The sequence below is a fragment of the Liolophura sinensis genome, chromosome 2 (assembly GCF_032854445.1).
Source record: "Liolophura sinensis isolate JHLJ2023 chromosome 2, CUHK_Ljap_v2, whole genome shotgun sequence".
NCBI lineage: Eukaryota > Metazoa > Mollusca > Polyplacophora > Chitonida > Chitonidae > Liolophura > Liolophura sinensis.
The window spans coordinates 6693317-6716840 of record NC_088296.1 but is presented as its reverse complement, the minus strand read 5'-3'; the positions used below and the strand labels follow the sequence as shown (position 1 = coordinate 6716840).

At 38.5% G+C, this 23524-nt stretch overlaps 2 protein-coding genes across 6 annotated transcripts in view; one reads left to right on the top strand and one right to left on the bottom strand.

The window, feature by feature from the left end:
* LOC135462747 (WD repeat-containing protein 49-like) overlaps positions 1–23524 on the top strand; it is a 103914-nt gene that overhangs the window by 62238 nt on the left and 18152 nt on the right. The gene's annotated exons all lie outside the window — the stretch shown is intronic.
* Positions 1–23524, bottom strand: part of LOC135462948 (uncharacterized) — a 25825-nt gene extending 2301 nt beyond the window's left edge. The window contains exons 1-2 of the mRNA XM_064740270.1: positions 23088–23524; positions 606–724 (exon numbers count right to left, since the gene is read on the bottom strand). The gene's annotated coding sequence lies outside the window, so the exon portion shown is untranslated. The remainder of the gene's footprint in view (positions 1–605; positions 725–23087) is intronic.

Here is a 23524-nt window from a genome sequence, read left to right as displayed (position 1 = left end):
GAGGTTCATTAATTTCTTATCTGAAGAACTTGTTCGCATCAAAAATACCAGCCTCTGTGTGCTTCTGAAAGTGCATTTTACAGACAAAATTGAAGGCAAATATTGTATATGCATATATTTAAACTTTAGCACTTTTCAAGTGACATATTGTCTTTGATTCTGACTGACTCCTTCACCTTACAGAGCCACGGTCTTCCAGCAACCTGTGGATGGTTGTGGGTTACACCCCGGGCTCTGCCCGCTTTCTTCCCACCATAATGTGGCTGGCCACAGTCATATAAGTGAAATATTTTTGAGCTTAAAACACCAATCAAATAGATAAATATAGAGCCACTTTTATAAGGCACATGAACAAGTCTCATTCGTCCAATATGGAAAAAAAAATGTGTCCAAATACTTATCCTGATGTAGGCGAAAGAGTTGGCTTTATAGCCTCTGTATACCTTTAAAAATCCAGTTTTACGTACCAAACTTCAGGAGAAATGTCGTTTTGTCAGGTACAGTATTTAAGTGGTAATACATACCTGTTCATGACGTGTCAGGTATGGCCTTGCTGTCTCTGAATGCACACATACATACACACACACACAAGCATAGATTCATACCTGCACGTGTCACGGTGTCAAGCTACCCAGTGTCATATTTCTGCTTGTTGTTTGGGGTGACACATCACAGTGAGCAGTGTAAGCTGTCATTGGTGGGTGCATCCTACCCTCAGAGATATCTGGATTGTAAAAAAAAAGGATTTATGTTATGCAGTGTCATAGCCCACAGCAATGCATGTATTTGTAGGGAGAAGATAAAATGGTAAGGATGATACAAGTATGATAATAGCAAATATATGGCACTATCTAAGCCACAGGTAAATCTGCTGAGGGGATGCTCGAGAACAAAGTACACAAAAACCCAAGTGCCTACTTGCTACATGAATAGGTACCCTAGAGTATACTTTTAAGGAAAACGAAGAAAGATATGTCGGAAAAATGAATGTTTTTTTTTTTTTTTCAATTTTGAGGCATATTATGTATTATTTCTTAATAACTTTTATGCATGTTTTCTATCAGTGGTTGGAAATATTGAGAAATGATGCCATGGATGAACATTCTGGAGAGGTATGAAGAACAAATAAATAACATAATCTGTAACAATGAACAAAGTGTAATTTTGAACTTTGTATTCATAGTTTTGCAGTAATGTTATAGCCGCTCTGAGTCTGGAGGTGAAAGCATTGCAAATTTAATCCTAGTGAGATAGACATTGAAGAAGATTTTAGTATACAAAATGAAAATATAACTTTTGGGTAAGAAATTCAATCTGGAAAAGTAATCAGAATGTGTCTGGCCTCGAGATATCTTCAGAATTTATCTTCAGAAATCTGCAAAAATCAGCATTTCTCCATGTTATTTTTCAACTCCTGCTCCTTGCGGGTAAATCTGGATGTTCAAAACTAGGGTTAAAATAGATGTGCATGGTCTGAAACGACATTGATGGGAAAAATATCAAAATTATTTGTTTTGACCCTCTGATTATAATGACAGACATCATTATTTTTATCTGTGTTATTATCTGGCTTTATTCAGGCATGAGATTTGTCCTCTTTTTGGAGGAATTTCTCTTTATTAATACAAAAATGTATCAGATAAATGTTTAGAATTTAATTCAGAAATGCTAAAAGCGACAGAATTATGAGTGTGATGTATAGTTTCCTCTTTTTCATCCCAGAGTCTCATCCCTGTTTACTTTTTGATGAAGGCTTTACTAGGAAAGTCTACATGCAGTGCTAAATCACAAAGGTGGTAAAATAGATATTTTGTTGTCCACAAAAAATATGCACCACAAATTTCATCCATGACAAACTTGCTCCTTTTTCCTGATTCTGAGAGTTCTGTTGATTTTAGAAAGATGTTTTGAGGTTTACTTGGAACACGGGATGATATTTTACTGAAAAAAGTTTAAGCGCGCAAAATAATATTTTGTGACATTTCCTTGCCTCTAAAAATGTACTTTAGTGGGTGGAATTTTAGGTCACTTACGGTGCCCGCTTTTGGCCTTTCTTACTTGTTGAAGACTCACATTAGGGTCTTTCTTACTTGTTGAAGACTCACATTAGGGCCTTTCTTACTTGTTGAAGACTCACATTAGGGCCTTTTTTACTCGTTGAAGACTCGCATTAGGGCCTTTCTTACTTGTTAAAGACTCACATTAGGGCCTTTCTTACTTGTTGAAGACTCACATTAGGGCCTTTCTTACTTGTTGAAGGCTCACATTAGGGCCTTTCTTACTTGTTGAAGGCTCACATTAGGGCCTTTCTTACTTGTTGAAAACTCACATTAGGGCCTTTCTTACTTGTTGAAGACTCACATTAGATATGAACAGTTTATAACCGAGTTTTCTTGTTCATTTTCCAATGTGGGCACAGTATATACAGAAATGTGGAACTGTACAAACACACTTCAGTTCAGCTGGCTTTTACTGTAATTAGGCCCTGGGTATTTGTTCAGTAATCACATGATCGTGGAGTTTAAGGGTCATTTAAATTTGCTCTTTGATAATAAGTCAGACGATAGAGGAATTATTTATTTAATTGATATTAAATAATATGGAGTGCCTGGCATAAAGCATCAAGCTTTGGCAAACTACTAGCTAAATTTCCCACATGTGATGGATAAATATGTACATATACACCGTACTGGTGGTATGCAAATAGTCCAGCAAATGTCAGGCTGTGCAATCAGAAACAAGAGCTTGGTCCACATGTAATCGTCAAGGCCCCACATACAGTGAGAGCTGGTGGGAGGATTAAGGTGTGGTGAATGACCTTATATTTTGTCCGAAAAATTAGCATTTGTAGCGTCTTATAAATGTCAGAAACTATTACCTTTGACGCTGAAACATACATATTTCCTGTAGGATATTATCCTACCTGTCAAACAAACCTCTGATTCACTTTTCTGACGACCAACACAACTCGCACATTCAGGCAAACAGGTGTAACTGTGTAGTCATGGAAGTGAAATTGTAGTTTTCTGTGGACACTGGTATCCTGATGTTAGAAGATTTACGGGTCCTGACTGGCCTAATTTCCTGTACGTGACTGCATTCTGCACTGCAGGGGGGTAATCACATTTACCCACCCATTAGTTCTAAATGACTGTCAGTGCACCAAATGAAGACAAATGATACCTGAGTGGATCTAGCATCTTGAACAGCAAGACGTAACATTCAAATGTCCACCTTCATCTTCAGCCTTTTCACATGTTCATTTTTCAGAGCATTAATTGTGAGATCTCAAACAGCAAGATCACATGATCACAAGGTGTTATTTTCAGGGCATTTAATGTGAGATCTCAAGGAGCAGGATCTAACATTCAGATGTACACCTTCATCTTCAGCCTTTTCACATGTTCATTTTTCAGAGCATTAATTGTGAGATCTCAAACAGCAAGATCACATGTTCACAAGGTGTTATTTTCAGGGCATTTAATGTGAGATCTCAAGGAGCAGGATCTAACATTCAGATGTACACCTTCATCTTCAGCCTTTTCACATGTTCATTTTTCAGAGCATTAATTGTGAGATCTCGAACAGCAAGATCACATGTTCACAATTTGTTATTTTCAGGGCATTTATTGTGACATTTCTTGGGGCAAGATCTAAAAGCTCTAAGGATGCAAATCTAAAAACTGCAGCCTGCTTGCCATTAAAAAAAACCCCTATCTCTTCAACATTTTAGCAGGTTCACCAATACTTGTTTCAAAGCATATTTTCAGGGCATTTCTCTGTATGAGTGAAGCCCTGACGTTGGCAAATCCACATCAGATATATTATCACATAAGTAATCACGGGATTAAGGCGGATAAGTTATCTTCAAAGTTGCCTTAAAGGCTATTCCAAAGATCTATGTTCTGTGTTTACTTAGAATAGCTCAAATAATTACCTTTCCATAAATATCAGCTTCGTTACTGTACTTAACACTATTTATAGTGTTAAGATGATTCTAAAGTTTGGAAAAAGTTATAATGCAACTTATTTTATAAATTTCAGAAAATTTACTTCCAATTTTAAAGAGTACACACATTCACAGACGAGGCTTGTTTTAAAAACAACAGCACAAATTTTGTTGAATTTGTACAGATCTACTATTGATAGCTATACAAACTACTATTGATCTGACAATATTAGAGATTACAATTTGTGGAAAATTAATACTGTATTTCACCTATCGTTTAGCATTTTTCACCTTATAGGGAGGTTTTTTTTTTTTTATAAAGTTTCATTAATGTCTTGTCATGTCTTATAACAAAGTAAGCCATACTCCATCAGAAATGATTCCAACTTGTCAATAACCAATGTAAACGGCTTTTATATGATCTTCAGCACGAGATGCTGTCGGACATGTTATACCGGGACATTAAATTGCCAGTCAGCACAAAAGATCGAAGCGTATAATGATTAGGATTATGGGATATATCACGATTTTCATGGTTAGGGTGTGTTTTACTGACATGTGAAGTGTTCATACACCATGCCTGCAGTTCAGGACTTTAAAAATATTGAATTCATGGAATTTCTAACGTTTTTTCTGTTTTTTTTTAATCTTTCTGCACCTGCCTTCTTTTTAGCTGTAACAAAAAACAGTGTACATTTGAGTATCATTGTGCGTCTGTCTGTTAATCAGTTGGTCTAGAGACCAAACTTCTGACAGATGTTTTGTAAAACATAGACAGTTCACTGATGAACAAGAGGTCGGTACAAGAAGACACAAAGCCTTAGACATTCAAGTTTGTGCAGGATGTTATACCTATTCTGAAGTTTTAATTGTTTCAGTGGAACATGTATCTTTGTTTTTTTTTGTGTGTACTCATAGGCTATGTGCAAATCGTTTGTTGACAAAACACAGCAGGTTGCAAAAAAAAAGTTGTGAAAAGGTTGTTGACAATGCATAGAATAGTTGTTGACAAATTCTGAAAACATCATGAATTTAGTTGAAGAGTTGTTGACACTGCACTGGAAGGTTGTTGACAGACCACAAGAAGGTTGTTGACAGGTCATAAGAAGGTATACTAGCTCTTTGGACAATTACAGTATGATTTATTTGATTTATTTATTTGATTGGTGTTTTACGCCGTACTCAAGAATATTTCATTTATACGGCGGCGACCAACATTATGGTGGAAGGAAGCCGGGCAGAGCCCGGGGGAAACCCACGACCATCCGCAGGTTGCTGACAGACCTTCCCACTTACGGCCGGAGAGGAAGCCAGCATGAGCTGGACTTGAACTCACAGCAACTGCATTGGTGGTAGGCTCCTGGGTCATTACGCTGCGCTAGCGCACTAACCGACTGAGCCACAGAGGCCCCCAATTACAGTATGACATACAACATGTGATTGCAGGACGTGAATGACAAGGTTTAGTGATAGACTGCTGAAACTGTGCCAGCAATTATCCTGATCATATGAATAAATTATGACAAAATTACAAGCTTTGAATAATTTGAAGCACCTGTTAAAGCGTATGCCATACATTCCCTCGTTCGATCAGTATGCCATACAGTAGGTGCATGCCTGAGCATGTTTATAACAGGATTTGTGTTTTCAATTGTCAACTTGTCATAATGATAATTAATAAAACTTTAATGATGTTCTCATTCATTTGTTCATGCATGTATGTTATTTGGTGTGTCTCTGGCATACATATACCTATATGGACTCTATTGTCTTCTCTACGTTGCATTGCACTCATTGCAATTCTTTAACCTTTTTTGCATATTTACATGATGTTTATTCTAGCATATACTGAAGGTATTATTCTGTGTAGACTGATTTGGTCATACTTTTTTGTGAAGCCCTGAAACTGACCAATCCAGCCAATGTAGTGTTGTCTGCAAAATCAGCATAAATTGCCCTACAAGTTTCTTCTTTCTTATGCAAAAAGGTTGAAGAACTTGGATAGTACCATAATAGCCAACTATGTCACTCGAAAAAATATAACTTTTTAAACTGAAACTTTACGCTTTTTTTCTTTCAGGATATGTTTATATATTGACTTATTTATTTACAAATAAATAAATAAATAAATTTAAAATCCTGTGTTATACAGTTGTGATTAACTATATTTCACCAGAAGTTTGCCCAGTAAAAATGCACTTTCAGATGCTCTGAAAGGCCTCAAAATGATATTTTGGATGTGAACACTTACATTTTTCTCATAAGAAATCAATCCAAAGCACCTGAGGCCATATATTAAAGGAGGATGAGTCAAGCGATATCTGAACCCGGCAGTATGCGTCACTTGAAAAGTACTGAAATTAAGGTGAAATATCATGCTCACTGTAATGGAGATTTCCAAACAGCCCTGCTAAAAACAGAAATCTGGCCCAGGGCATGTACAGACAAAATAATCGAAGACTTTGAGGGTCGACACACGGTTAGTGATTGATGACATATCTGTAATGGTTTTTCCGATGGGGCCATCGGTGTGTTAACGTTCTCTGCTATCCGTGTCAATTTGGCTGGCTGGCAAATGGTCAATTGCCAGAGCTGTAGGGCGTCAGTGGCCTCCGATCCCTGTGCAGTGGCGGAGTAGCTGAAGTCGACTGGCTGGAAATGTTGTGTACCCATCTGATGTATAGTATAACAGTTCTGTTTATTGTGAGCTAGGTTCATAGATTTAGCAAAGCAACGATGGAGTCTTTATCAGTGTTGATTGTACCATAATAAACAGTGTTGGATGTTATTCATTTTATGTTGGTTATAGTTTGAGGTTACCATAACAGTTCATGAAGACAACCCAGCTAAACAGAATGTTTGGACGCATGTGTATTTAAACATGTATCATGTTGTTGTTGTCAGCAGCGTCTGAATGCTGGAGAATTTATAATGAAACATGTCCTAGTTCAGAAACTGTACCAGAATTACAGTATTTTATGTCACATGGTTAGTGTATGAATCTACTTAAGCCAAGTTGCTACTTTTAAAATAAACATAAAGTCAGCCACTCAATCTCAATTAATTAATAGAGTAGTATTCCAGGAATGTTCCAAAAATATTTAAAAACTTCTACACCACTTATCAACAAAATAAATAGCAAACAGTCGTCAGCACCTATACTTTCATTTGGTGGTGTATTGTGCCATGTTATAGGTATCCAGAGTGACGTCACTAAACCTAGGAGCTCTCCGGTACCATTGGTATAAAGCAATGTGATTAATGAGAAAATACAAACAAAAATGCCTGGTACCCAACCAAAGAGTATCGGCTCTGTTCTGCTTTCAAAGGGTCGCTGTTTCTATTACTTTGGGGCTTGGTTAGGGCGATGTTCATGAACACAAGCATCGTGTTTTAGCTGTCCTGCTCGTCCTTGTCCTGCATGGGTGTGAGTATTAGGCCTAGCTAGTTGTGCCGACACCAAGGAATTTACCCAACACAGCAGGATCTGTTGATTTATAACAGACTCTTCCATTCAGATTTTGGGAAGATATTTTTGTAATCAATCTGACTACCTAACACATACGCATTGTGACACGGGCAGCCGTCCTCAGATCCCTGCTCATAAATGTGCAGTCCAAAATGCACCAGTTTAACACTTAAACTAACCTGCAAAATCCAATTGATTACATCGTTATCTATAATTATATAAGAAACCACACTGACAATCGAGAGGGTCTAGGGTTTGGATGCAACAGCCAATTATCTTGTGACACTTTCAGCACTAGTGATTGGTCAAGTTCAGAAGAGCTTCTGCAACATGGCTGCTTGGAATAAATTGTCTGTCAGTGCCATATCCCCAATGCTGAACTTCGTCTTCTTGGCTTTCAAAACGTTATAGAATTTTTTTACATATTTTTCTGTGATAACTGTGTCCTATATACTTTTTTCTGTGTATATATAGGGGCAGACTTTATGTTCATTTTAAGCCATGGGTGTGTAAGTTGCTAACTTGAAGCATTTTACATGAACAGTTTGAATAAAGCCCTTTTGACTGAGGTAAACTGAGGCCAGACTTCACCGGTTGCGTGTGACCCTTTGCTAACCTGGAGCAACTCTGTCTGCTGTAGTCTTTTTTTTTTATTGTGTATCATATGCGGAAGGTTTGGGAATAAGGGTAGTCAAATTTTTTTTCCACAAAATACAATACAGGGTGACACAGCTTCCTCTCAAACCTAGGTAATTAACCATCATTACTCTAAATACCAGCATAATACTGCGCTTAAGTCAGCGTTCTCAGTTACCATGTGAAATTAACCATTGTTATTTTTTCTATATATACTCACAAGAAATAGGGCTTAAACCAGCATCGATAGTTACCGTGTGTTACTCAACGTTTTATAGACTTACCTCTGGACTAGCCATCATCCCAGTCCTAGACATTAAATCAAACATTCGGTGTCCCAACAGGAATTAACCAGAGTAGCATAGAACCCAGAAGACAAAAATGCCAATTCCATTTCCACATCCTTAAATGAACCCACAGCATTAAATGAAACGTTCAATGTCTTAATATTGAAAGGAATTGACAGGACGGCACCTCTCCAGACGGGCAAAAATGACAATTTCCTTTTCAGATGTACTGTACAAGAGCTCTGTTCGCAATTCCGTGTTACCAGATTTCCACTTGTTGTTGTTGTTGTATGATTTGCCCTGCAGAACGCCAGTGAAGCTTTGAGCACAGCTTGTCTCACCTGAAAGTGTCTGCTGGTGCTTCACGGTGCTCTCTGACAGACGGATTTACTTAAGAATAAGAGCGCCAAAGTGAGGCGTGTTGAAGGGTACTGTCCAATCCCTAGGGGTAAAGCTATGCTGTCAGCAAGACTGCAGAGGAACCTTGGAAGCATGCTGTCTGTACACAGTTGAAATCCATAACTGTCCAGATCCTGGATCTGGCTGCCCAAGGCATGGACGAATAAAGCACCAAATGTTGTTGTTGTTGGAACAAAAATCAATAACGTCTTCACCGTTTATGCCTTGGCAATGATGGGCCAGTTAAGTGGATTGATCCGGCTCTTGTACCTGTATTTATAGTCAACTGATAGCCTCACGATGAATTAATTAATAGATATAACATCATAATATAATACTGTTTGTTAAACTTTGATGAATCAAAGCTAGTTACGCCCTGTAATCCCGTTTAAAGGAGAATGCAGAGTGGGGAAGTCATCTGTATACATCTGTGTGGGTTTGATGGAAACCTGAGTGAACTCAACCCCGAGGCACCTTGTTCACAATACCCACAGTCCTCTGGGGCTGTAATAACTTAATAACATGCAGTGAGGAAATGATGCCTTTACAATCTGCTAGAAACAGGGTAGACTAGAGTGATGTATGCATTGCATGCATTGCATGCATTGTGCGTGAGAGGAAATGGACACGACATGTTGCAGAACAAAAGGAATGTGATAATGTATTATGTGGCGACATTGTTGTTGTCACACAGCGTATATGTGCATAAGGCCTAAGCACATTTGGCCAAGTAACTGTATAACTTGTAAATAATGCAAACTCATCTGGGGCATTTGAGAGGTTCGCAATTGTTCAGCTTTATTAAGCGTTTCATATTAATAGCATTCGCCAGCCTGAATATGTTCACCTGCATTGAATATTTTACTGTTGAAAGTCTATCTTCTTCCCATTTCAAGTATGCTACTTTCTAACGAATCGAATATCTAACTCTTTCACATTTCAGGCATGCTACTCTTTATAAATATATTGAATGGGCAACTCTTTCACATTTTCAAGTATGCTCCTCCTGGTAAACATATTGAATGGGCAACGCTTTCACATTTCAGGCATGCTACTCTTTATAAATATATTTAATGGGCAACTCCTCCACATTTTCAAGTATGCTCCTCCTGGTAAACATATTGAATGGGCAACGCTTTCACATTTCAGGCATGCTACTCTTTATAAATATATTTAATGGGCAACTCCTCCACATTTTCAAGTATGCTACTCCTGATAAACATATTGAATGGGCAACTCTTTCACATTTCAAGTATGCTACTCATTATGAACATATCAAATAAGCATCTACTCCAAATTTCAGGTATGCTATAAACATATTGAATGGGCAACTTCTACACATTTCAGGTATGCTACTCTTTGTAAACATATTGAATGGGCAAATCCTCCACATTTCAGGTGTGCTACTTCTGATAAACATACTGAATGGGTAGCTGTTCTACATTTCAGGTATGCTACTCCTCTAGACATACTGAATGGGTAGCTGTTCTACATTTCAGGTATGCTACTCCTCTAGACATACTGAATGGGTAGCTGTTCTACATTTCAGGTATGCTACTCCTCTAGACATACTGAATGGGCAGCTTCTACACATTTCATGCACATGTATGTGCATACAAAACTCTTTGCTGTTTCAAGTATGTTACTCTTGTAAACCTTTCTAATGCGCAGTCCATTTCACACCTTCAGAGTATTTTATTATTTCAGACTTTTCAAACATGCTGCTGTTTGAGATCTCTGAAATATGCTACCTTCTCAAACATGCTATTGTTTGAGACCTCTTAAATACATTCCCTTTTCAAACATGCTGCTGTTTGAGGCCTCTGAAATAGGCTACATTTTCAAACATGCTGCTGTTTGAGACCTCTTAAATATGCTAGCTTTTCAAACAAGGTACTTTGTGAGACCTGTTAAATACGCTAGCTTTTCAAACATGCTGCTGTTTGAGACCTGTTAAATACACTACCTTTTCAAACATGCTACTGTGTGAAAACCTCTAAAAAAGCTCCCTTTTCAAACTAAATCAGTGGAACACAAGGTTTTTTAATTATCCAGATAATCCTGATGGTGATTAAATAATTTATTTATTTGATTGGTGTTTTACGCCGTACTCAAGAATATTTCACTTATACGACGGCGACAAGCATTATGGTAGGAGGAAACGGGGGCAGAGCCCAGGGAAAACCCACGACCATCCGCAGGTTGCTGGAAGACCTTCTCACTTACGGCCGGAGAGGAAGCCAGCATGAGCTGGACTTGAACTCACAGCGACTGCATTGGTGAGAGGCTTCTGGGTCATTACGCTGCGCTAGCGCGATACCAACTGAGCCACGGAGGCCCTGGGATTAAATAAAGGTGGAAATATGGACGTTTGCTGACGATGCATATTAAGTCCTCTCTGGGAGTGACCTGCTTATTTTATTAAATCAGCTGCTTATCAGGTGCTTGAATTGTGCTACTATTCATATCACTTGACATTAAGATTTGTTTTCAAATGTTACATGTTTGTTGACTAAACGTTCTGGAGTTACATAGCTGAAACGGATGACTCAGGCTTAAGGTTTGTAACATAACATAACAGAACGAAAGGCGAACAAACTAGGTCAAGTGAACATCCTTGTCCTAGGCCCTATAAAGGAGTATAAATCCGTGATTTCTTCATATTTACAGCCACATTAAAATTGCGATAATACAGTCACCGTTCAAGTTTATGTTAGGCTATTGTGGGCTCTGCTTTAAGACGCCTATAATCCTTTGATAACACAGTAAATGTCATATTGTAATATAACGCAGTACAATTGATCCTATGAAAATGGCGCACAAGTTATCATATTGTGAAGTTATATTATAAAGCAGTACAAGTTATCATATTATAATACACAAGTACAACTTGTCATCATTTAAATGACAAACATTTCAAAATCATGACCAAACATCAGTGTAATTTTCGTTTGCCTACTAAATATTGATTATTGTAAATTATAGAATTCATGACATAGTCATTATGGAATCAATGTGAATGTAAGTGTTAATCGTGGTATCTAAAACAATACTGCATGCATTTACCTAAAGCTGTACATATATATGTATATATATATAAGCAAAATAACATGTAGGGGAACATGAAATCTGTATTTGTGTTTATTATCTTAAATCAAAGTGCCCAGGGCCTCCCTGGCTCAGTTGGTTAGGGCCCTAGTGCAGCGTAATGACCCAGAAGCCTCTCGCCAATGCGGTCGCTGTAAGTTCAAGTTCAGTTCATGCTGGCTTCCTCTCCGGCCGTACGTGGGAAGGTCTGCTAGAAACCTGCGGATGGTTGTGGGTTTCCCCCGGGTTCTGCCCGGTTTCCACCCACCATAATGCTGGCTGCTGTCGTATAAGTGAAATATTCTTGAGTACGGCGTAAAACACCAATCAAATAAATAAATCAGAGTGACAAAAATCCTTCCATCTTATAATCCATGTTTCAGTAATGTAAAACTTAAAATTTGGCATGCATGTGTCTTCTACAGGCGACATCTTTTGTAGCTTTGCTATCAAATATTAAATTTTTATCTTAAAATTACACTTAAGAACAAGTAGAACATGTTATCTGTATTTGTCAGTTTGACCTTGAGGTCAGAGTTCAGATCTCAAGCATGTTGTCTGTTGTGTTCCAGGCCATTACACTGTAGCTGATACTGCCTGACAAGGTGATGTACACATCTCCTGTTTCTACAGTTAAGCTGTTGTAAGAGGACAAATCAAAGTTGTCTGGGAAGTTTTGTTGGCTAGTGCCACAGATAGCTCATAATTTATTTATTTGTTATACCCCCCCCTCTCCCCCCTCTCCCTCTCCAACCGTATATTGTTGTGAAGAGTAAATTTATCCTGGTTGTTCTAGTTAGCATCTGGACAATAGTTTGAAATTCTAAAATGAAATATATAGTCCCACACCACTTGAAATGCTAATTAGCAATTAAAATAATATAACAGATGATCACAGTCAACATTGCTATTTAGATTCAAATTAATGCTATTTAGATTCAAACTAACTAATGTTAGAAATGCTAAAGCAAAAAGAAAGCCAAAATACGGAGTAAGGTTCATCATACAGACAACTGAAAGCTATGTGTAAAAATACTTTCACTTATGTTTTCAGATCCAGGGTCAATCCTAGGTCAGATCACATGTAAGACTTTAAAAGAGGAAATTCTAGCTTCCTGGCTCGGCGTTCAGCATTAAGGGGAAGTGCAACTACTGGTTGACCAGTATCAGTATAATGGTTCAGGCGGGGCCTTACTTGCCTTTGGTCTCAGTGAAGCAGTACTAGATAAAAGAGCTGTGGAAATCCGTCCTGCAACATGGGGGGGCACATTACATGCACTCTAGGGACTCCTTCGTCGTTACACGACAGAAAAATTGTTAAGTACGATGTTTAACTCCAAGCATTCACTCTCTCAGTGTCCGCGAGAGGAAATAACTGTGTCAATCTACAGGTCGAAACAGACATTCATATACCAGCCATCAACCAGTAACGTTCCAGGTTAATCATGGCAAGGCCAATTCTCAAAACGACGTAAAACAGAAAACCTCCTAAGAACTAAGAAAGTATATAATAATAATAATAATAATAATATAGCACGGAAGCAGGACAGAACCATGTAAAGGGGAACAGTGAACAGTTTCCAATGATGTTAGAAAGGCGAAAGGTATGCTCTAGGTGTAAAATCAGTATTCTAATCATGTACCATGTTAGAATATCAGTTGTCAGTAACAAAATATGTACATGTATCTCAGTTGTGCTTTGATTGTAACTGTTCATTAATCTAAAGTGGCGATCTAATTCAACATGACGAATATCAAGGCAGTCAACAAGTTAAGCTGCAATGTGTTGGTCAGTTAAACGCAAATGTGTGCATTGTGAAGCAGATGTGTGCATTGTGAAGCACTGTGGGTTTTGTAATTAAACACTTTATCCTGGTTGAACACTGAGAAAGTTGCATTTGTACTGGAAGTATTGATTCTTCCACCGCTGAACGGACTTGATGCCTAGTACCAGTCATTGAATCATTTCAGTTTCTCTCACAGAAAGGCTTGTGTTTCTAATTGGACCAGATTTGATCACAGTTTGTGCTGCTGATATACCATATTTGATCTAACAAATTTTCAAAAGTCACTCATTTTACCTGATTTTGAGAGTTCTGCTGATCTTGGAAAACATGTTTGTTTGGAAGGTAGAGGAGCATCAGACTGGAAATTCCCAAAAATTCACAGCCTCAAAAGTAATATTTTATGACCTTTATTTGCCTTTAAAATACTTATTGGGGAGTATTTTTCCAATTTTTCTTTTCAAACCATTAATTAACAATATATAGTAGTCTGAAAAGATGAAGAAAGAAAATGCTTTGTGAAGGTGAAACCTGATTTGTATTAGTTATGGCCATGGGAACTCAACCAGAAACCTGATTTGTATCAGTTATGGCCATGGGAACTCAACCAGAAACCTGATTTGTATCAGTTATGGCCATGGGAACTTAACCAGAAACTCTTTATTTGTATCAGTTATGGCCATGTGAACTCAACCAGAAACCTGATTTATATCAGTTATGCCAATGGGAACTCAACCAGAAACCTGATTTGTATCAGTTATGGCTATGTGAACTCAACCAGAAACCTGATTTCTATCAGTTATGGCCATGTGAACTCGACCAGAAACCTCATTTGTATCAGTTATGGTCATGGGAACTCAACCAGAAACCTGATTTGTATCAGTTATGGCCTTGTGAACTCAACCAGAAACCTGATTTATATCAGTTATGACCATGGGAACTCAACCAGAAACTCTTTATTTGTATTAGTTATGGTCATGGGAACTCAACCAGAAACCTCATTTGTATCAGTTATGACCATGGGAACTCAACCAGAAACCCTTTATTTGTATCAGTTATGGCCATGGGAACTCAACCAGAAACCTCATTTGTATCAGTTATGCCCATGGGAACTCAATCAGAAACTCTTTATTTGTATCAGCTATGGCCATGGGAACTCAACCAGAAACCTGATTTGTATCAGTTATGCCCATGGGAACTCAACCAGAAACCTGGTTTGTATCAGTTATGACCATGGGAACTCAACCAGAAACTCTTTATTTGTATCAGTTATGGCCATGGGAACTCAACCAGAAACCTCATTTGTATCCGTTATGACCATGGGAACTCAACCAGAAACTCTTTATTTGTATCAGTTATGGCCATGTGAACTCAACCAGAAACCTGATTTCTATCAGTTATGGCCATGGGAACTCAACCAGAAACCTCATTTGTATCAGCTATGGCCATGGGAACTCAACCAGAAACCTCATTTGTATCAGTTATGGCCATGGGAACTCAACCAGAAACCTCATTTGTATCAGCTATGGCCATGGGAACTCAACCAGAAACCTTTTATTTGTATCAACTATGGCCATGGGAACTCAACCAGAAACCTCATTTGTATCAGTTATGGCCATGTGAACTCAACCAGAAACTCTTTATTTGTATCAGTTATGGCCATGGGAACTCAACCAGAAACCTGATTTCTATCAGTTATAGCCATGGGAACTCAACCAGAAACTTGATTTATATCATTTATGACCATGGGAACTCAGTCAGAAACCTTTTATTTGCCATTAAACGATACATGAAACGGAAAAGAAATATAATGGTTTTATGCAAATTGAAGAAAGTTATGTCAAAAAAGTTTTGAGGCATATTTTAGTCTTAGTAATTTTATGAATTTTTGCCGCTAATTAAAGGTCATTGATCAACTTACTGGCGACAAGGGCCCTTTAATCGGGCTCCTCTCGCTACAGAGGTTTTTTGACAGCTCTAACCCTTGATGTCATAAATACTGGCTACTTAATTTCCAGACTGACCACTGGGGCCTTAGAAAAACTGCAGCTGAAAGCCATCTTTATGCCCCAAGTAGAGAGTTGAGAAGCTTTTACACTCTCATATGTTTGGACACTTATCCTAAACTTCACATTAACAGAGCTGAGATTGAACCAAGGAAGTGAGAGATCCGAACAGGTGGGGTCTGGGGTCTGCAAAAACTGGTTTGGGTCCAGGGAAAATTTCTGGTGGGGATCTAGGCAACTGAGGCCCCAGGAGAGTGTAGTTTTGCATATTTTTAATTGTATTTTGGAAGCTTTTGCAAGCAAATTTACACAAGTTTTGTCGTTGTGTGAGATGAAAACATCATATAACAGTATTATGCAGCGTTCTTAACTAAAAAAAAACTTGACTGAAACTGAAAAAAGTGATTTTTTATATTAAAAAAATGTGAGAGTTTTGAGGGATAAAAAAAACAAGCTTTTCAGGTATATTGTGAACTTTGAACACCATGGGAATTTCTATCCTCTGTTTAGGTGTTAAGCCAACTGGAACGAGAAGCCCGAGCCTAACCTTTCATGCCCAGAATGCCAAAAGAGCAGGTTTCATAGCATTCTTTGATTTCAAGGATATTCTTGGTGATAGTTCAAACGAAAAGCACCCTAAATGACCTAAAAGATTTGACCACAAAAGTACATTTTTAGAGGCAAACAAATTTCACAAAGTACTATGCTTGGTGGTGAAACTTACAATTTTCCCATATTTCTCTATCACTGCACCTACACTTGATAGGGCCCTGGCCTTGCTTGTTTCTCAATCACTGCACATACACTTGATAGGGCCCTGGTCTTGCTTGTTTCTCAATCACTGCACCTACACTTGATAGGGCCCTGGTCTTGCTTGTTTCTCTATCACTGCACCTACACTTGATAGGGCCGTGGCCTTGCTTGTTTCTCTATCACTGCACCTACACTTGATAGGGCCGTGGCCTTGCTTGTTTCTCTATCACTGCACCTACACTTGATAGGGCCGTGGCCTTGCTTGTTTCTCTATCACTGCACCTACACTTGATAGGGCCATGGCCTTGCTTGTTTCTCTATCACTGCACCTACACTTGATAGGGCCCTGGCCTTGCTTGTTTCTCAATCACTGCACCTACACTTGATAGGGCCCTGGCCTTGCTTGTTTCTCTATCACTGCACCTACACTTGATAGGGCCGTGGCCTTGCTTGTTTCTCTATCACTGCACCTACACTTGATAGGGCCCTGGCCTTGCTTGTTTCTCTATCACTGCACCTACACTTGATAGGGCCGTGGCCTTGCTTGTTTCTCTATCACTGCACCTACACTTGATAGGGCCGTGGCCTTGCTTGTTTCTCTGTCACTGCACCTACACTTGATAGGGCTGTGGCCTTGCTTGTTTCTCTATCACTGCACCTACACTTGTTAGGGCCGTGGCCTTGCTTGTTTCTCTATCACTGCACCTACACTTGATAGGGCCGTGGCCTTGCTTGTTTCTCTACCACTGCACCTACACTTGATAGGGCCGTGGCCTTGCTTGTTTCTCTACCACTGCACCTACACTTGATAGGGCCGTGACCTTGCTTGTTTCTCTATCACTGCACCTACACTTGATAGGGCCCTGGCCTTGCTTGTTTCTCTATCACTGCACCTACACTTGCAGGCACGACTCAGATACATTCAAGTTTTTTTGCGAGATTAAAAAAATATTTGAGCAGACAATACAAGAATGACCTTGTATGTGTTCAGATATGGCCTCTATTCATCACCTGTACATGAATATACCGATACTAAATAACTTCTTCGGGTATTGCTGACATATTTCAGTAGAACAGCCAGTCCAACTAGTGTCTTGAAGATTCCCAATTTTACGTACACATGAAGTTTATAGGGCGCCACCAGCATGTTGTTTGCACGGAGATGGGGTTTCATGCCTGACAGTGTCTTTGTCCGGCTGCTTATTTGCAGGCTTGAATTGTGTGTGCAGAGCATGGATCTTGTTCCACTTCGTCAGTTTCAGTTAAAGCTTGAACTTTATGTATAGCTGAGGTTTTTCACATTTCATATTGAGTGTATATGCCTTATTGTTATACCTTGTAGTTTCCACATTCTCCACGTGAGTCACGTGATATTTCACAAAAAGTGATGTACAAGGATCATGCACCCAAGGAATGCAACATCACACATTCACGAAGGCAATATCCAGCGATCTAGCACTAATATCCAAAGATCATGTGCGTTTGTTCCACAGAAGTTATCTGCTTGTTCGTAAGGTAAACAAGCGGACGGTGGTTATAGCTCCGTTATTGTACAACTCGAAAAGGTACTGTTTTTTTTTTTCAGTATAATAAAACATATGGTGCATGCTGTGGGGTGGGACATCAAGAATTGTCAGCTCTCGACAAAAATCTCTGGAGCTGAACATTCCTGATGTGCCAGCTCACAGCATGCAGTATCTGTATATTATACCAGCAAACCTATACAGTGTAATCTGTTACCCAGCTGGAACATGTCCTTTTACTTGTATTTTACTGTACTAAAGGTGAATAGACTTAAAGGAGAAGAAAACCTAAAAACATGACACTATAGGCTGAAAGGAGCACATTTTTTTTCTATCTGGTGGTGCCTGCTGCACAATTTTGCCATTTTTCCTTGCCATACATGTAAAGCCTAAAAACAGCAATGTGGGCATAAATCGCTGAGTTCATCGTGTCCTCCATCTTTAACACCCTGTAATTTATGCTGGGGGTGTGTTGCCTCTCAGCCAATGAGAGTCACTAAAACTGCCACCTCGTTCGTGTAAACTCGAAACCTACGTCCAAAATTTTGGTTTCCTGATCATCAAGCGGAAAAAGAACTGTACTGTTTGTTACCTTCTTGGAAGAAGAGTTCTACTGGACATGTACGAACTGCAGTTCGGCGGTTTCCGACGGCAATTTTGCTCCTAACACACAAGACTTCTGGACTAGTTCTTAGGCAAAATGGAGTCGCCCACAGCGGATGTTGGCGCAGACTTTTATAATTTATCAACTTGAGGTACATATTAGAATTTTTTATGGCATGCACGTACGAGGACATGCATACTCTTTTCAATGGTATTTGATTGATATTTAAATTTTCTTCTCCTTTAAGACCTGTTATATAAATAGTGCTTAAATAAAAGAGTGGTGGAAATCAAGCAAAAAAGGAGGTACATTACATGCACTGTAAGGACTCTTTCATCGTCATATTACTGAATAATTGTTAAGTATGCCGTTAAACCTTAAGCATGCACTGACTCAATCGCTCACTCTCTCACTCACTCTATAAACAGTGCTGGACATGTCTTAAGACTGCCAAGATACATGTTTGCAAGGCACTTTTTTTTAAGCATATTATGAGGGTATTATTCTGTGCAGATTCAGAGCACTATACCCCTTGTAAAACCCTGGCCAACCCAACCAATGAAGCTTTGTCTCTAAAACCAAATGAACAAAGTGCATAAATTCCACTGAAGGAATTAGGGTAACTCTGTGTCATCCACTTTTTCATGCAGTTTTCGAACGGCAGTTTTCGAACAGCAGTTTTCGAACAGCAGCTTTATTATATACTTGTAGCAACTATTATTATAAAGTCAGTGCATTTTAGGGGCCATTATAAATTGAGAAGGAAGATAGATGTAAAACTATGTTGCCTGTGTTCTGAATTAATGTGCTTGACAAACAAGTAGAAATCAATGTATCTAAATCTATGTTGTCTGTGTTGTAAATGTGGTTAACAAACAAGTAGAAATTGATACATGTAAAACAGATTGTCTGTGTTGTAAAGGTGGTTAACAAACAAGTAGAAATTGATACATGTAAAACCATGTTGTCTGTGTTGTAAAGGTGGTTAACAAACAAGTAGAAATTGATATGTGTAAAACAATGTTGTCTGTGTTGTAAAGGTGGTTAACAAACAAGTAGAAATTGATAAATGTAAAACAATGTTGTCTGTGGTGTAAAGGTGCTTAACAAACAAGCAAAAATCTCACTGGTATTGTGGAGGGAGGAAACCAGGCAGAGCCCGGTAGAATCCCACAAACATCCGCAAGTTGCTGACAGACCTTTCCACCTATGGACAACATGAGCTGGGGTTCAACTCACTATGACCGCATTGGTGAGAGGCCTCTGGGTCATTGCGCCACACTGGCACACTAACCATGGTGGCCTCCAACATGTGCTTGAGAAACAAGCAAATATTGACACGTAAAACTAGCTTAACTGTACCATAAATGTGCATGACAAACAGGCAAAAACAGATGTTTCACTGAATTTCACACATTTTGCTTGATTTTGATTGATTTATCCACCTTATTGAGCCACTAAGGAGTTCGATTAATTTGTTAAAGAGAAACCATAAGTGTTGGTGTTAAAAGTGTCATTTAATTTTCGTTTATGTGCTTCTGAGAGTACTTTTTTTTTTGTTTTGTTTTTTTTTGAGAAAACTTGAGGTAAAATACAGTAATTTATGATTGGAAGTCAGAAATGTTGGTGTTAATAGCATCAGTTTAAGGCCTTTAAGGGTTTTTAAAAGTGTGTTTTCACTTCCAAACTTCAGTTAAACTGTTATCAGTTTGTCAGCCTGGGCAGAATCTGGTTGTCAGAATGTGCCTAAATACACACCACATTGACCCGGAGGTAAATGACAGATTAAACCCAGTGCCTATGTGTAAACAACTCTTAGGCCTACACCTATATGTCCCTATGCATGTAACTTAATGCTGCATGTGAAAACCAGGGTCTTATTAGCTCAGGTAGTCCTGACCAGGTTGTTGTACCAGGCTAGACAAATCCTCACCCCCCCCCCCCACCCCCCCCCCCCACCCCCCGACCTTCTACCCTGTGGTAATTTTATGAGTCCTGTTTTTAATGCAGTCAACTCAATAATGAGTGCAACTTCTCAAGGTGTCCTGAACTCTCCAGATAGCTTAGCCCGTGTGTGGGTACCTGGGGTTTTTATTAGCCTATATGTTTTTCATTTTCCTCTGTGTTTTCAGTTTCGGCAGACGTTTTAACACATATTGGCACCTTCTGTCTGTGGCTATAGCTAGCTATATATGAAGAAATATTTACTATGTACATACATATACACGTAGTTTTGCCCATTACTTAGCAGGTATGGGAACTTTCCTTCAGTTTGTTGATGATTCAAACAAAAAGATCAGGTAATTGTGAAATGTAATTTGGAGGTAGTGTAAGGCATTCTTTAGATTTCTTTCAGAAAGTTTTTCAGACTCGAGATGTTGAAGACCATTAATTCCCCATGCCTCTTTGAATCCCGATGCATACTGTTACTTTTTATACATACATGTGTTAATTTGCAGAGATTTTTTTCTCGGTCTATATACAGGCTTCCTGTTTGTGATGAATCCGGGGGTCGCTTGGTGCATACAGACACAATTACACCAGCGTAACACCTTGTACAGAAGCACTGACTGTAATAAACATACTTACCTTGTCAAGTGCACTTGAGGTATAAATTCATTCCAGAATGATGCATTTTTAGCAGCTAATAAAGGTCATAAAATATTACATTGGCCCGATTGTATGAAAGTGTATTAACTAATACTGGTATTACCGTTCTACATTTAAACTGTAGCCAAATACAGATGCCAGTGCAGTCGTCCAGTGTCAAAGTACTACAGCAGTAGATTTATAGTTTATATTTAATTTACTTAAATTACGCTATTATTTTGGGGCTATAAGGAATAAATTGAGGACTTGGCCAAAAGTTAAATCTGGTATTAAGTCTGGAAACAGTTTTGAACGACTGAGCCCAGTACTATTGATGCCAAAACTTGCCTTGTTCCAGTAGGATGTCATCCTAACAAGCAAACCGCATTATACACTCAATAGGACAAATGTGCAACTTGCTGTAAATCTGCAACCTGTTTAACCACTACAGCACTTTTTTTTCAGTGAAATTTATGCGTACAGTTATTATGAAAATGACACCAGAAATGATTTGTTTGTGTCGATAAAGATGCAAGCTTCATAAAATAGTTCTCTCAGAATGTTACAAAGTATTGGTCAGTGGTGGTTGAAAAAGTTGAAGAATTAGCCTAGTTATGGTTGAAATTTTAGGTAGTTTACATTTTGTCATTTGGTATTTTGTGTTTGACTCTTTTAGTGTTTTTATCCAAGGACTCATCGTCATATGACTGAACAGTTTTTAAGTGCGACGTTAAACCCCAAGCACTCACTCACTCATGCAAGGTCCATATTAATTCTTGTGTCAGAGACACACACTAAAATGAGAAAGGGGATACTTGACCCGTCATTTTGTCATTTGTAGCACATTTAAAGGCCAAAAAATCACCCCAAAAAACATGAAAAGAAAGTATTTATCAGATGAAAGACCATTAAACACTGTCCAGGAAAATAGTTTGATTTATTTTATTAGAATTTTTCTAACCTACTGAAATGCATTGAAAACACAGGATTCTACGGTGGTCTGTTGGGACCCAGAGGATATTAGTGAGATCACTGAAATATTTTTGACTTGAAATAGTTCGTTTCAAGGTCCATTTATTGAATGCATTCAGGAAGATGCATTCTGAATGATGAAATATAGCAATCTACGTGTGTCAAGTGGCAAAAAGCTTGAGTGACATAAATGGTCCCAATATGGTCAGAAAAGGCCACAGTAGGATCCAAAGTTTTAAATGTATTTTACTAGGTCAAAAAAATATTCTAAAGAAATAAATCAAACTATTTTCTCAAACAATATATATATTGGTTTTTCATCTAACATTATACTTAATGCTAGTGTCCTTTTAAGCTAAATGCAGAACATTTTTCTAAAAAAGAATTTTATCAAAAACAATTCAGTTCTTCCAGAAATGCCTGAAAATATGGGTAAAAACAGTTTCATAATTAAGTGAGCATGAAACCCTCAATGACTATAAACTTTGCCTCATGACCATCTTGCCCATTTCACCTGACTCAGATAGTTTTATTGACTTTAAAAAGGTATTTCGAGCTTTGCTTGGAGCATGGAACATGGAATTCTTAGTTTAAGCACTGAAAATAACATGTTTTGACATTTTATTTGCCTCTAAACATACACTTTTGTGGACAAAATTTTAGGTCATGTAGGGTATCTCTTGTTACAAATGTAACAGAAATACAATTTATAGACTAACAGTTTACACGTGTTTCTTAAGTTAACTAAAAGTGTAACAAAGATTATTATTACCGACTATATTTGACCTAAATTTCACTCATGACCAAGTTACTCATTTTGCTAGATTAGTCCGAAGAAGAAGTCGTTGTTCGGACAGTAGCTAGTATGGTGATTAATTCTCAGTGGAAAACTAAGATTCTGCACCAAAAGTCTGTTTTTACGACATTTATTTACCTCCCAAAAACATGGACTTTCTTCGCAGCAAGTTCTTAAGTCCTGTATCTTCTCCTGTAATCACATACACACAGACTTTAACCACATGTACCTACCTTGTAGAACAGAGTCCGTCCTAGCATTGTGGTCCTAGCACTGCTTCACAGTGCTAGCTGGCGGACTGACAGGCCAGCCTGACCTGTTCTTGTGTGGTGAGCGGGACTCCTTACATCTTCTACCCACAGGCAGCACAGGCCCATAGGGAAAGTAGGCCTGAGGATGTGCATATAGTTGTAGTGGTGAAGGCAGACAAAGATTACATCACAGGTACATTTCCTAGAATATCAATGTATCCATTTCCACGATTTGCATCTCCCAAAATCTGGCTCAGCTGCCTCTGTCCATCCCCCCTTGTCTTTCTGAAGCGTTTCTCAGGCTGACTAAGGTGTATGGCTGACAGAGGATAGCAGCAGAGGCTGCGCTCAGACAGAAGGGATACTTTGTAAGCAGCTCTGGACTTGGATCAGCCACAGTGAACTTTTCCTCCTCCCTC